The sequence below is a fragment of the Heterocephalus glaber genome, unplaced genomic scaffold (genome assembly GCF_053883595.1).
Source record: "Heterocephalus glaber isolate CG9 unplaced genomic scaffold, H.glaber_assembly_v1.0 deba00001497, whole genome shotgun sequence".
Taxonomy (NCBI): domain Eukaryota; kingdom Metazoa; phylum Chordata; class Mammalia; order Rodentia; family Bathyergidae; genus Heterocephalus; species Heterocephalus glaber.
In genome coordinates, this window is record NW_028258320.1 from 70,634,330 (window position 1) to 70,652,993 (window position 18,664).

Consider the following 18,664-nt stretch of genomic DNA (forward strand, 5'->3'; position numbering starts at 1 on the left):
ACTTCTGCAATTCTTAGAGACGGACTAAATGCCTTTTGCATAAAGGAATGTGATGAGTCTTTGGGGCCCATGGCAGGATGTTGTGGACTGTGCCTAGGTGTTCCCCAAAGCCACTTGTAGTCACAGGGATTTTTCAGAAGGGGCTATATCTAGAATGTGTGATGCTGGGATTAAGGGTTACGATTACTAACTCAGTCCATTGATTGGTTTGGCACCACCCTAATCCCGGCAGCCTGGACAAGATAAAAAGGACAGAAAGACGCTGTTAAAGTCCCTTGTTGCTTTGCTACCTTTGGTCCACCATGAACTGTTGCCCCTCTGTCATGTGCCACCCTGCTTTGAAGCCAGCCAATTATGGACTGAAGCCTCTAGGCACTGTGACTTGAATAAACCTTTCCCCTTTTAACTTTGGGTGTTGAGTATTTTGTCTCAGCAATGAGAAAAGTTACACAGTGCTCAATAGTTGTCTGCTGACTGAAATGGTGGTGTACAGATCACCTTAGAGGTGGGTGGGATAACGGGGATCTCAGAGGGGCTTTTGGGGGGAGAAAAGGGGACCTGGGAAAGCAGGCTGGGAGGCAACAGTAGTGCCTTCTGCTGACAACAGGTCCCCAAATCCAGTCTGAGTCAGATGTTTGGCCTTGACATCTATCCTTAGAGCTAAGTCAATAGGAGGACAGTAATAGCCAATAAATAAGAGCAGCATTAGTCAGTGGCCCATGGAAATTGATTCTCACAGAGATAGAGGCCTCCCTGGACCACTACTACTCAGTTCCTGCTCAGGCCTATGCCTCTCATTGGGTCCCACCCTGATTTTCACTGCAAGCCCACCTTGAGGCCTGGTGTTCCTGGGCAGGAGTGATGGAGTTGGACAGTTCAAGGCTTGTACTTTGGGCCCCCATTTTCTAGCCCAATGATCTGGGACTGATTATTGACCCTTTGAGACTAATAAGGCCAATCAGATTAGTCAATACACATGATGGTCTTGGTCCAGTACTTTGGTAGTAGCAAGCCCTGGATCGATGTAGTGCAGTGATTATTTTTATGAGCTACTTAAGAGAAGACATTGAACAATCACAAATGTACACACTTATTGCAGGAGAGAATTATTAATGTGCTCTGTAGAACATCCTGATGGCTCTTTGATGAAGCTGATATTCCATTCCCTCTCACATGTACTTGAAGAAATCACTATGAAAACCATTATACAGACATCTGGCTTGCTTTCTAGAAGAAAGATGAAAACTACATATTTTCTGGAAGCTAAGCTCACTTTGTGGTTGGGTTTGAGAATTTGTGGTCACGTAGAAGCTAACAGACCCTAGAAATCTTTGGTTGTATGGGTCTCTTTCTAGATAAGTTTCTCCCAGTCCTTCCTCATGTATCCCGTTTTCTGACATCTTCTTTACAGAGGTTTTTGAAGCATTTATACTGGAGGCAGCATCATCCCCAGAGAGGGATGCACAAACATGGGAAGTTGTCAGAAGTCTCCCAGTTTTTGAGAAATCATTAATTTACCAATGATTGTCGGACAAGTAGTTGGTTCCTTGTTTTACATGCAGGCAGCAGAGTTTTAGGAGTTCTCAGCCTGACTGGCAAGAACTGCTTGTTTATTTTCCAATTCTACATTCAGAAACATCACACTGGCAGTGTGAGATCTGCCATGTGGGAAGATTTATAACACAGAAATTGGCAAATGCTACAAGATCAGGGCTCCTTATTTACCTGAATGGCAGCTGTTTAAAGTTCACCAGCATACCCTGCACCCACTAGAAATGAGAAATGAATCACGTGACTCTCTCAATGTGATACAGCACAGCAATTTAGAAGGCAAATGGCTAAGTAAGGCTTTTTAGAAAATGTAAAATTTGAATTAGGCTGCTGGTGAATGCGATAGAATAGATGGATGAATGGATGGATGATGGATGGATAGATAGATGGGTGGATGGACGGATGAGTGGAGAGGGAGAAGGAGGGAACAATAGATGGTATAATATCCCCTCAAAGATGCCCATGCACAGGTCCCTTGGAACATGTAAACTCATATAGCTAAAAGGGCTTTGTAGATATGCTTAAGGATATGGACCTTGCAGTGCAAATATTATTTTGGATTATCTGAATGAGTCCAAATTTTTAAGGCCTTGAGTCCTTCAAAGACAATCCTGGTTGGGTCAGAGAAATGAGACAGGAAAAAAAGAAGGAGAGATACAAATTGTGAGAGACTGACTTTGAAGCTGGAGAAAGGAAGGCACAAGTCAAGAACATAGGTGGCCCCTCAAAACTGAGAAAGCCCTCAGTTGACAACTGACAAAAATATAAGGACGAGCAAGGAGCTCTGCCTGCTAGCACCCTGGTTTTCATGCACAAGGCCCATGCCAGATATCTGACCTAAGAACTCTACAAGAAGCTTAAAACACTAGTTAGGATAATTATTATGGCAGCAATAAAATAAAAAGATGAAGAATGAGAGTAAAATAAGTTGCTAAAGGAAATGGAGGGGAAGCCTGGAATGTGGGCCGTTGGCATAAGCAAAGCCTTGGAGGGAAGAAGGAAGCTGGATGCATTTTGCAAGAGCAGAGAGTAAACTCCCTGTCCACTTCCTCCCAGGAGGAAGCATGGTGCAACGTAACTCAGGGGAATGGGTGGCAAGTGACAAGGACAGAAACGGCGACAGTCCTAGCTGAATGAGACTGGGGCTGCAGATGCAGATGCCCACGGGCCCAGGCAGGTCATCCAAGATGAGTGGAATAATGGCAGCAGGTAAGGCAGATGGCAGGAGGATGGTGACAATGGCAGCAACTTCAGGCTGCAGACAGGGGAATGCAGGAGACTGCAGCAAGCTCTCCAGCCCTGGGTAGCCCCGCCCAGAGTCGGCATTCCTGACCTGCAGGACGATGGGCTGAGGTGGGTAGAGAGTTTGTTCAAAAGAAGCCAGAAATCCAGAAGCCTCCTGATAGCTCAAAGGTGGTGACTAATGCACTGACTTTTAACCCATGTGAGTCAACCCCATACATGCTAACAAAAGCACAGCTGTGGGTCAGCTTTCGACCTGTGCCTTTGGCTCCTGGCTCTCTCTCCTGCATCTCAGGTTCCATACAGGTCCTCCTTTTGGACTAAGTGAGGTCCCAGGGACGTGACCCTTGGCAGTGGTGAGCAGCCTTGAGGGGCAGAGTGTAGAATTCCTGCTGCTATGGGCCCAAGTGTTTAGTTATGTAATTATGGGGGGGTGGAGAGAGAGAGAGAGAGAGAAATGATCCCTGTTCTTCCCGACCCTTCTACTCCCCAGCCCACAAGCTTGGCCGCTTGTTCCTTGACCACTGACTTTCCATGGCCCAGGTGAGCCTTCAGCTGATGCCAAGAAAGCGCCTGCCATCATTCTGCCCACCACAGTCCACCCAACTTCCTCACCAGCCTTCAAGAGGGGCAGGGAAAGGGAGGGGAACAATTATTTAGGGTTCTTGTCAGAAACTAATTTATACTGCATTTATCTGAACAGAAGTCAATATTTCCCTTCACCCAAGCTATTTAATCTCTCTCTCTATCTATCATCTATCTAACATCTATCTATCTGGGATAATTGATTCTTCTTACCTCCCTACAGTACTAGATTCAGAGTTGTGGAGAAAGCAATTCTTAGTGATAAAACGTACCATGTGCAAAAAAAAAAAAAAAAAATCAAATCCAGTGAGATCTCCCTGGTACTTTCTCTGGGCAGGGCATGCCTCCTGGAAGGAGCAGATCCTATTTCTGACCTAAGAGTCGTCTTCACCTGCAGCACTATGTATGACCAAAGACACTGGTTGACCAGAAGTCTCCTTTGGAGCTGCCCTGGGTCCCGGAAGGAGCTCCAGCTCAGGGAATACTGGATACACCGCCATTCTGGAGCTCTGGATCCAGTGCTTCAGGTATGAAACCTTGGAGGATGAATCTTTCCGAGCCTCTGTTTCCTTACTTCACAAGGTTTCTCTGAAGATTGAATGGGGAAGATTGTGTAAAGTGCTTTGCTGCTCTTTTTTGACGAGCTATCTTTATGAACCTGCAGCCTGCTCTGCAGACACGGGACGTGAGAACACACCCACCACAGGCACACAGGTGCACTCGCTGAACCACTCCCTGTTCTTTGCGCCTGGCAGGAACTTCCCTTAGTGAGCTCTCTTGACCCCAGGCTTTGGCCACTGGGGGTGGTGGTGACAGCCTGTGGGATCACAGGAGAGATAGCACGCCTCCTTTCGGCTCCCACAGCATCTCTGAAAACCTGTAGGTCTCCTCAGTCATCCCTGCAACCCCAGCATAGGACGGAATCTTCCTGGTGACCAGGACAGGGGGCACCCTGATTACCTCCACATACTGAGTGCTTTGCATGTGCCCTACCTTATACAACCCTCTCGATATACCCGTGAAAAGGACGCTACAGTCATTAAACCCATTTTGCAATGAAGGCACTGAGTCTGAGAGGTGAACACGCCTGCTGCCATCCCACTATTAGTGGTGTAGCCAGAACGAGAACCAAAGTGTGTGCATTACACAGAAGGGCTGGGCTGGGGTGGCTCAAGCCTCACTTTGTCAGCAGAACTCACCTAACCACGGGGCCCACGCTGAGCACCAGCTGGTGGTCACAGGGCTGCTGCCTGGCCCGCAGCTTCTGGAAGAGTAGACCTGCCCCCAAGTCTATGGCAATCACTTTTGACACAGCTGGGCAAGACAAAGACACTGCAGCTTTGATGGGAGGCAAGATCTCATCCAGGCAGTTCCAGGAGATGGCTTGCTTTGAACAGATAGCTGAGTATAAAGGGGAAGAGTGGAGGGGTGGAGGGAGAGGGAGGGAGGGAGGGAGGCAGGGAGGGAGAGGGTGTGGGGGAGGGAGCCCCCGCATGCACGGAGTCCAACCCGGAGAAGAGTCTCTGATGACCCGCGGAAAGGCTTTGAAAAGTGGAGGGGCAGCCCCTCACACCCCACTCCCTGAAAGTGGGGGTGGATCCCGGCAGCAATCACATGGAACCCCTGCTGTGGAACCAGGGAGACCAGGAAAGAGTTCTGGTTGTGGAAAAAAAGTTACTAGAAGATTGCAAGGCATCAGCCTGTAATTCCAGGCCTCTTGTTCCCACTTGGAAACCCTGGGGACAGAACGCTGTCAGGCTGCTGCATCTTCCTACCCGGCCAGGCTGCGCACCCCAGAGCGTGCGCAAAGCCCACTGTGGGCTTGTGCCCGTGCTAACCATGGCCGCATAGGCGCCTCGGTTTGAAAGGCTCCTTCCTTTTCGCACATCCCTGGACCATTTGCTGGCCTCAAGTGATAATATCTGGAGAGGAGCTGAACCCTTCTTCCCACAAAACTGAGGCGTCCGTGTCTCTGGTTACGGGAAAGGAACCCCATGGATGCCTCCTGTCCATTCTCCAGGAAGAACTATTGTGTTTAGGAAAGAATTTTTTTTTAATTTCTTAGTGGGACAACCAGGTCCTGCATGGTCTGGTCCTCGTCTCTGACTGTCTTGTCTTGGACCAGTCTCCTCTTTGCCTGCCAAGTTCCAACTGAATGATCCTTCCCCATTCCTTAAACACATGCTGCTCCCCAACACTGCCACCGGGCCTTTGTACATTCATTTTCCTCTTCTTGAACCCCCCCTTTCAGGCTGCTCTTTGTGAGCCTGGTTCCTATCACTCTCTGGCCTCAGCTTCAATGCCTGGTGGCATTTCCCTGCAGAGACAAGGTCTATTCGTCTCTATCACAACGCCTTCTGTGGGACTCTCCCCATCTGGCATTGGTTGATCTGTTGTCTGTCCATTCGCTGGCCTCTTAAACTCCCCTTCCAGACTGAGGAACCCAGACTGTCTTGCACTTACCCGTATGCCCAGTGGCTGAACACAGGTGAAGGCTCAGGGTGATGGGGAGGTACCGAAGCAAAGCAGGGACCTGCTGCAAGGTATGGGGACCCTTCCTCGCTAGAGCGGGTGGGAACGCAGAAATGACGATCAGGAGGGAGCTGGCAGAGGGGAGCTCAGACAGATGAGCCTCTGCCAAGGGAATGCAGACTTTCTACTGCCAGGTGAGAGTGAGGTGGATGTGGGCTCTGAGTCCCTGCTCTGTATTTGGGTCAGTTTCCAAGGCAGGGACACCAGCTTCTTATGCACCCGTGTCTTTCTTTCGTTTTGCTGGTCTGTTCAACAGCACCAACTCTGTGAAGTGATTGTCCTGTTTCTTCGCTTTTTCTCAACTGTTTTGAGATCACAGAGATGAAGACGTGGAAAGGGAGACACGACAGCATGTATAGACATTTGCGTGTCTGTGTGTACACAGTATGTAGAGTCTACAACAGGCTGCATGTGCGTGTTAACGTGGAGCTGAAGACTCTCTATAGACGGGTGACCTCGTAGCTGCCATAATGTCACAGCACCGGGCACTCTTCCTGTGCTTGTGGTCATGCTGGTCTAAACAAAGTGCACTGCCAGTCGCAGGAAAGCATGGCGCATACAATTCATGTACAGTATAATACCTGGCGATGACGATAATCAACTACGTTACTAGCCTGTGTGTTTACCATACTATACTTTCTATCATTACTTGACAGTGTCTTCCTTCAATTTATGGCATAAATTTTCCTTTGAAACTGTGTGCTGTGTTATGGCAGCAATAGCCTCCTGCATTTTGTGTCTGCTCCTGACAGTGGGGGTTCATGGGATCAGGCCTGCAGTTGCTGCAGCTTGGCCCTTCTCGATATGACTGTAAGATCACATGATTCCTACTTTCAGCCATCAGCACCTTCAAATGAGCCCTGCCCTCCTTGCACCCCTCAGGGCTCTTGGAAGACACACAAACTCTGGTCAAGCTGCTGTTGAGCCTGTCAGGGCCACCTTGCCTCCCATGTCCCCTCAGCCTCTTCAATGCCAGCCTTTTGCCTTCTGACCTAGACTTGAGTCCTTTGGAGCCGAAGCTGCCTCCCTGGAGAAGGCTACAGTCCTGGAGACGGAAGCCAGGCCCACCACACAAAAGGGTGGCTTCCCTGGGTAGAAGTAAAGGCCCCCATGAGGGTCCTTTACCTGGGGCAGGAAGCCACCCTGGCCTGCCCTGCCAGTCTGCAGAGTCCATGTCGGCACTTCCGGAGCTGTGCACCCGGCAGGCCAGTGGCCCTCAGGCTGGGGAGCGGAGACCCTGTGTGCCTTAAAGAGCACAGAGGCGCCCTCCACAGAATCTCAGCTCCTTCCCTCTCCCTCTCACTTCCTCTGATAGTCCTCAAGGAAACTCTCACCCTCTATTCGTCCTCCGCAGGCTGCTCTGGCTGTCCTTTGAGGCAGGGAAAGGACACAGCCCATCTTTCTACAAACAGCTCAATGCCCGGGTTTTGCCTGGGGACTCTCTCTTATCTCTTGCTGTCCTTTCTCAGAATGATGTTCAGGGCTGGTTTCAATTTGAGGATTAAGCTAACCCAAGTGCAGAATCTACTTCTCTGCATGAAAAATGCTCTCCAGTCTGCTGTTTATCTGTCTTTCTCCTACTCCCACCCTAATCTTTGGAGCTTAAAAAGGCTTAAAATGCTTCTTAGGCATGGAATTATTCTTATAAGGCAACTATTGATGAGCTAAACAGAAATGATTTTGAAACTTAGTGTGAAAACTTTCCTCTATGATTGCTCTGCCATACACAACCTGGAAAGGGAATGGAAGAATCTGCCTATTATTTTACACTGTCAGATACTTTCTTCCCGGGGAAAGGTGGACCCTCAGGGTCTTCCTACAGAGCCAGCCTCTCCCTTTATCACCAGCTGGTCCAGGGGTGACAATCAACACGATGGCCTTACCCCAGCTCAGTCAGAGTCTGGGTATTCAACTTACCATGAGAGCAGGTACTATCTCCTTTCCTATCTCCCTGCCACTTCTAATTCCATTGATTTGTAGGACAACTACACTGAGAATAGAATTGTGATGTCCAACTTGTCCCTTGCAGTTTGATGACTGCTTCTGCCTGTCCTTCCTCTCAACCATTGCTCACAGCCCAACGAGGTAAATATAATGGTTCCCATTGGACCGATGAAGAGACTAAGTCTCAGAGAGGGGAAATGGCTTACCCAAGGGATCTCAGTTACCAAGGTGTAGAGTTCAGATTTGAACCCAATGTGCTGTCTCCCCAAGCCCTTTGTTGGCCCAGTCCTGGTCCAGCTGCTTCATGTAGTCAAGAGTGGAACTTCCAGACGGGCGGGTAGAGTAGGTGACCATGGGCCGGAGCTGAGCACTTTGAGATAACAAGAAAGGTCAGTGAATCATTCCCCAAATGAATCAGTTACAGCCTCCATGTAATAGATGGACAGAAAAAGACCCAGAAGAACATTTCTGTACTGGAATGAACATGCAAGGGGCAACTTACCTTAGTGCATTGGGGAATTAGGATCTGGTAACCCGAGTGTCACCTTGGCTATGTTAGAGTTGACCTGCACAAGGCCAGGTGACTGAGAAGGTGCTGACTTTTCTTAGGGGAACAGAGGCTGGAAGACTCTTGGCAGTCCCATGCCTTCCCCCTCACTCCGAATGTTTAGGCAGCCAGAGTTCGAGGAGGAAGGAGAATTTATGAAATGCTGACCACCCTCCACTGTCTCCATCAGTTCTAATTTCACAGGGAAAGAGGAAACACAACTTGTGACCCTAGAAACTTGTGCTGCTGACCTTCGCTTTTGAAACCATCACATACATTCTGGAGAAAACAGTAAATGCTCAATGCTTTCTTTTCAAAAGTTTTTATAGTTTACTTACATGGAAGACCAAAATTGGCATGAATTGGGAAGAAGGAATTTAGAAGTCAGAAGAGGCTGGGGCATATTTAGGAAAATCTGTGGATATTTGCCCTGAGTCTTGGGAGGAGCCAGGCCGAAGCTGTCTCTTCTAAATCATCTGAGGAACATGTGATATCTACTTGGGGAAAGCTGGAATACCCAGCGGTGTCCTAATGAAATAATAATGGGGCATATCCTCCTCCCCAGAATTTCTACAGGGAGGACTTACCATCCCCCCAGACAGGGATTAGGCCTAATAAATTACATTTCAGAATGCAGGATATACAACGACGTCAGGGCTGTGTCCGCACAGGGATGGCCCTGAGCATAGAAGATCCATCATCCTCAGTTTAGACACACAGCAGGCGCCAAACAGCAGGAAGTGGCCTGGAATGTGTCCCAATGAAGTCGTCCTTGCAGTGGAGAAGGAAATACCAGCTGTCATGCAGGGAATATTTGCCTTGGGGGGGAACTCGGGAGCCCCAGGGACTTGGCTGCTGCCTTTGTGAACTGCTGCCACCTTCCTGAGAGCATCCTGCCCGGTCCTGGGTTCCCCTGGGCTTTCAACCTCCCCACTCATGGCACTGGGATAAGGGATTCCTTGGGGGTGGGCATTGCAGTGTCCTGTGCATTTTAAGATTCTTAACATCGCCCCGGGCCTATAGCAACTGCCCACACACTTGGGCCAACACAGCACAGCTCTAGCCATTGCCAAATGGTTCCAGGGGGTGGGGGGAGATGACAGTAAAGTGTCCTCATTTGAGAATCACTCGTCTGCACTAGGAAAGACAAAGACTGGCTTTGTTTCTCTGACTTCTGAAACCTCCAATGGCTTCCTGTCTCAGGAGCAAAGCCAACGCCCACCACGCTCTCAGGGTCCCTGGTGACTCACTTATCCAGCCCCGCCTCACTTCTCTCCCCTCACTTGCTCTGTGCGCACCATGAGCTCCCTGCAGTTTCTCACTTGCTCCCCCATGAGACTCTGCATCCCCCGGGCCTGCAGTGTTCTCCGGGCTGCATCCTCCCCAGCACCTGCATTGTTCATCTCCTCACCTGTTCAGGTCTCTGTGCAAACGTCAGCTCCTTGCAGGCTCCTTCCCATCCTGCCAGTGTCTTCTCCCATGCTGCTAGTGACCGCCGCCTTGTGCCCCTGCTGCTGTTCTTCCTCCTGAGAACACGGGCTTCCCAAGGCCAGGGCCTTGTCTGTTCAGTTAATTGTCACATTTTTCTTAAAATGCACCTGCAGTGCGTTAATTTATGACACAGAAAGAAGGATGTGATTAGTCAGCCTGTATTGACACACCTTTAATCCTAGCACTCCGGGAGGCTGAGGCAGGAGGATCATGAATTTGAGCCCAGCTTGGGCAGCTTAGTGACTTAGCAAGACCCTTTCTCAAAGTAAAAACAATTTGGAAGCAAAGGAAGGAGGTTGCGGAGGTAGCCCAGTGTGAAGGCCCTGAGTTCAATCCCTAGTAGCACAACAAATAAATAAACAAACAAACAAACAAATAAAAACAATGCTACTGCAAGAAAACACTTCAGGTTCGGGTCAGGAGGTGAGAGCCAGCTGAAGCGAAAGCCCAGGCCTGTGCCTTCACTGAGCTTCCCACAGGAAAGGCAAGGCCGGCCGTGGGGAACACCTTAGCGCTGGCTCGTGGGAAGAATTCCCAGGGCTTGGGTTCCAGAGGAGTCCTGCAGCCGCCTGGTCCTTGCCTGGGGTGCTCTGCTGCAGGAGAAACATGGGGTTGGCATGCGAGAGTCAGATAAGGAACCCGCTGGGCCTAAGGTTGGTCAGCTTGCTGATGAAAGGCAGCCTCCCCAGCAAGTTGTTCTCCTTAGCAGGTATTCAGCCCCAGGACCGGCAGTTTCCATAGCTCTTTGTAGGACTTCCAACAAGCCAAAGCATCGCAAGATACGGAAAATCAAAACCATGGTGAATACGTGCTCCCCACTCCTGGGTCAGGGCCTGGCCACTGTGGTGTTCAGAAGCGTGCTGACCAGGCTAAGAAAGGGACAGTGCGGATGCCACTGGCCAGTGTTCATGACTTCTGTAGTGTTCCCTATCACAGGTGTGAGGAAGGAATAAAATAGAGATGAAAGACAACCCAGCAAAACACACGGACTGGCTGTCATGGCTGGGGCCTAGATGTCCCCCAAAGCCTCATGTTGTTTGGAAGATAAGTGAATCTGGAAAGTGCGATGCTAGGATTAAGGCCACGTGATCACTCAACCACTACACATGAGTGACTGGTTTGCCACTGTCCTAATCCTGGTAGTCTGAATAAGATAAAAGGAGCAGAAAGACACAGTTGAAGTCTCGTGTTGCTTTTCGCTGTCTTCCCCTGCCATGAACTGTTTCCCTTGTTGTTTTTTGCTACCTTGTGTGCACCATGTTGTTTCTCCTCTACCATCCCTGCCTTGGAGCCAGCTGATTATGGACTGAAACATGTATGAACTGTAAGCCAAATAAAGCCCTTCCCCTCTAACTTTGGGTGTCGGGCATTTTGTCTCAAAACAAAAGAAAAGTAACTAACACGCTGGGGTCCAGCAGCCCCAACTCTATGTGGGGCTAAGAGCTTGGCTTGAGGTAGGACTGGCTCTAGTTCCAGCCATGAATCCTGGAGACAGTCACACACTGGCTTTTAGGTCCTTGGCAAGCTGCTTAACATCTGTGACAGTTTCCACACCTGGAGAACAGCAGTGGTCCTCCCCTTGTAGGGTATTGGGAGGAGAACAGGAAGCGATGACAACAGCATGCCGGCACTGGCAGAGTGCCGTGAGCAGGGGCTTCTGGTTTTACGGTCAGAGGTGTGTGATGTGCTGATCCTCCAGGGAACTTAGAATCTCATCAGAGACCAGCAGAGGTCAAAAGATTAGAACAGGGTGGAAGCACTTGATGCCAAGGAGGAGCTTGGAGGCCTTAGGAGGGTAGGAAGCACTGGGCAGCAGGCAGTGTTGGCATCCCAGGTGGAGGAAGCTGCAGGAGCAGCTCTTACACTTCTGCATTTACACTACACTGGATTTGCAAAACTCTTGCCCACCTTTGTCTTATTTGATCCTCACAATGCAGTAAGGAAGACATCCTTTCCCCAGCGACCAGGAACGAGAGGCTTGGGGACACCGATGGACACAAAGAACAGCAGAGTGGGACAGGACTCGGGTTCTAAGCCACATCTTGTGATTCTAAGTTCACTCCAATTTTCAAAGAAGAGGAGCATGATAAAAATGCATTTCATAGCATTGCAAGACCAGCTGCTACTTGTTGCAGGCCCCAACATCCCGGGCATTATATGAAGAGTCCTGAAGGCACCACTGCCTTTCACTGTCGCCAGGGTCCAAGGAGGGAGGTTCTCTTGGCCACTCTGTGCTGGTAAGGGGGCTGAAGACACTGTGCAGAGGGCAAAGCTGGGATTCGAGTCAAGATGGACCTGACCACAAATCTCTGTGTCTGGCTCCTGAGATTCTGCCTGCCCCTCGAAACAGAAGGTCCCAACAGTCCACGTTCCCATGTGCAGTGCTGCCCGCGCAGGGTTGTGACGTGGGAATGGGGAGAAGAGAAAGGAGCAGGAGGGTCGCCACCCCTCCCAGTCAGCCAGCGCTCCAACCACAGAGCTTCCAGAGGATGAGGACAGAAGGGGCAGCTGAATGCCGGGTGCAGGCACAGCGAGTGACCCAAGTAGAAGGGACTCCTCACGGTGTCTGCTGCCACCCATGTTCCCCCAAGCCCTCAGTGGGGTCACCTTGGCAATGAGTCTTCCCAGTGGGGTCAGAAGACAGGGGTTCTGTGCATCTCTGAGCGTCCATGCAGCAAGGTGGGAGTGTGGGCCTTCGGCGGGGTGCTTGAGGTCTGGGTAACCCCAGACCGTAGGCTGCTTGGGGGCCCTGACCACCCTATTGCTTGGCATCTCCAGCTTGCAGCAGGGTCCTGGGCACAGAGAGAATGCTCAGTGAATGTGGGAAGAAAGAGCAAATCTATGACTAGGTGGGCTGCAGCCTTTCCTTCCGAGGTGTTTCTGTCCCTGACAGGGCTCCTGCTGGACACAGGGATGAGGAGAAGAACTCAGGAGGTCTACACATGGAGCCTCAAAGGCCCCAGTGACTTCAGATGCTTTTCCATGTTCCTGTCTTTATTACGTCTACTTGACCTGTGTCCTAAGACTCCAGGGCCATTTTCATACCCTTGTCCCAACAGTTTTAAGAGACTGTGTGTCCCCCGGTGTCAGTGACTCCTTTGCTACCAGTCCTGAAGCTGGGAGCCTGTGAACCCAGCTCCACGCCTGCCCTTCATGCCTGCCCTCCCTTAGCAGTGGCTCCTGTAGAGGGTGGGGGAAGCGGATGAACCCCCACTGATACTTCCTACAAGGGAGCCACGACCTCTGCCCTGCCATCCCTCCGCTCCTCCACCCCTTGGGAGTAGACTGTGTGGTGGGGATGTTCTTATCTTTCCTACTGAAAGACCTTTGGGGGTGAGAAGAACCCTATTTATGGAAGAGAAGAGGCTGGGGTACAGCTCTAGCCCAGTAGTTAAGAGTGTGCTCTCTAAAGTCTGTCTGTCTTTTGTCACTTAGTAACTGTGAGGCCTTGGGCAAGTGGCTACATGCCTCTGGCCTCGGTGGTGTATCTATAAAATGGGACTGATTCCCTCTCCAGTCATGGTGAGGGCAGAGCATGATTCTGCGAGCCTAGAGTGGAGGTTGCTGGGTAAAGGTGAGCATTATCGTTATGTGCGAGTCCAGCCCTCCTGTGGCAAATGGCCTTCTACCCTGAAGTCCAGCCTATGGACAGGATGGCAGGAAAAAGAACCCTCCTGATGCCCCAGGGACACAAACCCGTGGGCCATGGCCGGTGAGCTGCCATCACCTACTGAATTCCTGGGTCCTCTTCCACTTCGTCCCTTCCTGAACAACAATGTGGACTTAGACAAAAGAAACCTAGCCTAACGGTTCACAGTGTTGCCTTTCTCTGTGTCCCTTAGAGGACATGCAAGGAGTCGTGTCAGCGATGAAAACCGTATTGGCTGTTTAAAGTCTGTTCCTAAGAAAAGTTAGGTGGTTGCATAAAAAGACAATTTTCCTCTACCCAGTGCTTATTATGTGTCAAGCACTGAACTAAATGCATTCCTTTAAATGCATTCCTTCATTTGATTTCCACCTCAGCTCTATTAACTAGATGCTCCATTACAATCTCTACTTCATGGATGAGGGAACCAACTTCTGAGAGGTTAAATATCTTGTCCAAGGTCACACAGCTAGGAAGTGTTAGGGGTCAGGTTCAAATCCAGGTCTGTTTGACCTTCGAGTACAAGTGACTCTATTATCCATTAGAAGACAGTCTTCTAATAAAAGAATTGTCCCTTTGACCCCTCTTCTGATTGCTTGGGTATTTCAGTTAAATATACACTTTCTTTCTCAGCAATAGGAACATTAGCAGTCCTGTACCTGAGACTTACTGTTTCCTATTACCTGTTTCCTATTCATTTTAGGTGATACTGTGCAAAGGACACTTGACCCAGATATGCAGTGTCTTTTGGAATAACCAGAAAACAGTGAACACCTCTTAATTAAGCTATGACCTTCACCCAGTCCATCTGTTTCCTGTGTGTGCTTTTTTTTCCTACCCAAAGTGCTTTGAGGAAAAATGAGGCTGGACCCAGAAAGCATTAACTTTCTTCTCTCTTCCCTCTGTAATACCTGTAGCTTGAGCTCTGGCTCTGGTCTCCCACAGGAAACTGCCACTGGAGGTCTCAAAGGCATCTCCAACTCACTGTGCGGGAACAGCGTCGCTGTCTTCCGCAACCCAGCGCCCTTCCTGTTGGAGGCACCATCATCCTCCCAGCCCGAGGAGCTCCAGGTTAGAGAAGCTGCGTGGTGGTACCTCTTCCTTTGTTTCTGGGGTGCCAGGAACAGCAAGTCCACCAAGCTTCCTTTGGGCACCCCTTGCACCTGCCTCTTTTGAGGCCTTGTCATGATTCCAGCCCTCCATACCTCACTATCTTTCCAACTCACCCAGAACTGGCTGCCAGGGAAACTTCGCCTTCAAAGGACCATTGTCACCTGCTCTCATGTCCCAAAACCTTGAGTGATTTCCTGTTGCCCACAGCTCTCAGTCAGCCTGACGTCAAGGGGCCCCATAACACAGCCCATCCAGAATTTACTTCCTTTTCCTCTCAGATCTCTCTTCACACTCATAATTCAGCTTTACTGCCTCTGGCTAAAATACCTTCCCTCTTCCTGTATACATCTTTAATCTGCCCAGGTGCCAAGATCTGAAAAGTTAGATTAGATTGTATACCACTTCCGTACTCTGCTCAGAACCACCTGGAGTTCTATAATCAGAATTCTGAGAATATATACATGATCTACATGAAAGAGAGCTATGATTGATTAGCAATGTCTTCCATGGGCATAGAAAGAAGAAATTATTGATTAGTGATATCTGCTCTGAGTAAAGGAAGGATAAATTATTGATTAGTGATGCCTGCCATGGGTAAAAGAAGGAGAGATTATTGGCTAGTGATGTCTGCCATGGGTAAAGATGGGAGAAATTGAAGTAAGTGGACTTTGGCTAAACTCAGTGGGTGGCCACCTTTTCCAAATAGCCTGTGATAATGGAAGCCCTATGGATCAGCTCGCTCATGTGATAGAATATCATGCCAATAAATACCTCATTGCAGTGGGCTCTGAAGATACAAAAATGAGATCTGCCTCTAGGCAGGCCATGGTTAAGAGTCTACTTCTTCATCCCTTTGTCACATCTCACTTTGTGCTCTACCTGTGCCAGTGAGTTAAAAAAAAATCTTACGTACTATAATTATGGCTAACTTGTATGAGAATCCACCATGTGCTAGCATCATGCTGAAGTGTTACCCACAGTAACTCCACTCATCACTCCATTACTCCTCTGAGAAGGCGCTACTTCTACCAGGATGTTTTGCAGATGATGAAACAACATTCATAGCGCTGAGGTGACTCGTTCAAGGTCATGTATGTAGTGAGTGGGTGGGGGGACATGCACTGGGGCCTTTTGCTTCCAAATCTTGGCCATCAGAGTAACAGATATTTCTGTTCCTTTCTTTGCACATTGTGGTGCCCAGGGTGATCCTGAGCCACTCACTTTTGGTGAAGATGCTATGAGTAGACTGAAAGTTCCTTCAGAGTAGAAGCTTGTCACATATCCTATTTATAGCTTCCCTCCCACATCCAGGTACCCACCACAACCCCAAGCCAGAGCTGACAGTCTCTTTCATGCTCTTTTGGGGGTTGGTCAGTCCATACTATCTATCCTAACTTCTTTAACATATTTTAGAGGCCCTGAAGTTAAGATCACAGTTACATGCAGGATCTGGGACCTGGGCTTAATATGACTCAATTCCACAAAAGGATTGCTCTAAAAAACAAAAATATTCCCTTCTCTGTGGTCTCAATAAAATTGCAGGCTTTTCCAGATGCAGCAGCAACTTTTGACCACAAGAGGGCAGTAAAGACAAGGCTACTAGGACCAAATCCTTACCACCTCTGGGACTCAGGCAGGCCTCCTATGCAAGAGGTCCTTGGCAACAAACATTGTTTCTGTCATTATAGTCAGGGGCATAACAAAGTGAATCATACCACAACAGGCTGGTACAGATATCGAATAAATGACTTACCTGCAACTTCCAGCATTAACTAAGCCAGAATGGGCATGTGTACACTCAGCTATTTGTTCTAGCTGCATTTATTGAGCACCTACTGTATTATAAACCCTGTACTAGCTGGAGAAAGATAATGGACCAGTAACGTGAACAGTACAATTTCTAAAAGGTACTGGAAACACGGAGGAGTCGAGCACGCCTGAAGGAGTCCAAGAGTGCATTTTAGAAGAGGTGGTACTTGAACTGGGTGGGGCAGAGTCTGTCAGTTTACCAAATCAAGGAGGCTGAGGCAGGCTTTCCAGACAGGAGAGAGAGGCAGTCCCAACTCGCTGGGGTGGGAATGAGCCTTTTTGCTGCTCGCTCTGGATTTGAGGGCTATCACAAGTTTCCCATCTCTTTGGATCAGCTGCAGAGTCATCCTGGGAGTGGAGCTCTATGCTCGGGCAAAGGGAGCAATGGGAACCAACTTTTCTAGAAAGTTCTTGCGATCAGCGTCTCCTCAGCAGCCCCATGAAGTTCCCAGTGAGAGCATCAGGGATTTTATAGAAGGCGTCCGTAAGGCAAGGCTGGGTGGGAATCTGAGGCCTTCCCAGGACACCTGGGCACTGGGCTGAAGCGGGACTGAAGGCCCCCGCAGCTCCTCGGGCAAACAGCCTGCAGTGTCCAAGCCCGCGGATTTCCAGCCCTGCTTTATTTCCTGAGCTCGCTTCCACAATGGCCCTTCCTTCTTTCCTCCTGCTCACGCCTTGCCAGGTTTGACGGCAACAGCCACTGCCCCGGCCCCTGAGCTGAGTCCCTGGGGACGCAGCAGGGGCCGGAAGTCAGCTGTAGGCCCTGTCCACATCCTGGCCTTGCGACCTCTGACTTGACACTTAACGGCTCCTGGCTGTTTCTTCTTTTGTGCCCCTCGCCCCCACCAGGCTGGCGTGAGGAGTCACAGAGGTAACTGTGAGCTCAGGTCCCCAGGTTGAGCCAGGGCTTCGGACCCCAGGGTGCTGGAGTGCCTTGTGCGTAGACACCGGGCCTATAGCTGACCCCCCCCCCCCCCACACACACACCAGGGAGCACCTGGGGGAATTTAGATGCCCTCCTTCCTTCAGTTTGGGGGGCCCAGTGGGCGAACACCACCCAGGAACTATGGAGCAAGGCTGTCACTGTGGTCTCTGCGGGTCCTGCCCCCCCGCCCAAGGTGCTGCTGGGAGCTGAGCGGGCTGGAGGGAACCAAGCAGGACGCGCAATGTCGGAGGCCGCCCCTGGGGGTGCCAGAGGACAGCCAAGCCCTTCTCAGCAGCCTCTTGCCCAAATATCCTGGAGAGCCCAGAGGGAAAGAATTCTCAAGTTCAGGGTCAGGCCCACACTGGCCGGGTAGACACATGGACAGGGGTGAGGGGAGTGTGACAGATGCCGTGTCCATTCATCATAGTCATGATAACGAGATCACAGGCGCAGTAATAAGACAGTACTTTGACTTGCTGACCGCCTACCATGCCCCGTGACTTCTGGGTGAGTGTCCTTATTGTCCCATTTTTCAGATGAAGACACTGAGGCTCAGAGAGTCTAGTGAAACTTGCCGACATGCTAAAAAGCTAGAAGAGCCCAGATTCAAATTCCCTGCATCTGACTTCAAAGTTTGGCCTCTTTCCATTTCCCCGCTGCTTTACTGAAAGAATGAGCCTCCCTTGATCTGAAGGGGAAAGCCCCATTGTCTATTTCCTTGACATTTTGATTACCCTGTGTAAAAGCAATCTAACTAGAGGCAAATTCTGAAAACCTGCCGATGCTTCAGAGCTGAGCAGCACGGAAACAGAGCCCTGTTTGCAGAAAAGAGAGGCCAGTTCTGTGTCTCTCTCTTCTGCTGTCCTGTCCCCTCCTACAGCCCAGCAGCCTGGACCAAATCTTGCAGCACCCTTTCCCTGCTGAGGCCTGTCCTACTGAGATGGGACTTCTCATTCTGCCCCACTGGAAGCTAGAAAGAGCTGCTTTGTACTCCAAACAGGGGCTGTGTGGTCTCGGGCTCAGTGTACTCGTCTGTTAATTGGGGTAACCCTCGACTTACACAAAGCTAAGGTGCTGCCTGTCGCAGGTGTTCCACCATTTCATGTACCAAGGAAAAAATCAACAAAAAGCATGGTCAGTTAACTGTAAGTCAGTGCAGAAATGCCACGAAGTGTAAGCCATGTCCACATTTTGGTGATATCACAATATGTAACGGTTTGTTTTAGAACTGGTGACGAATGATCCTCACATACAGCCTCAGCACAGTGCCTGGCATGGA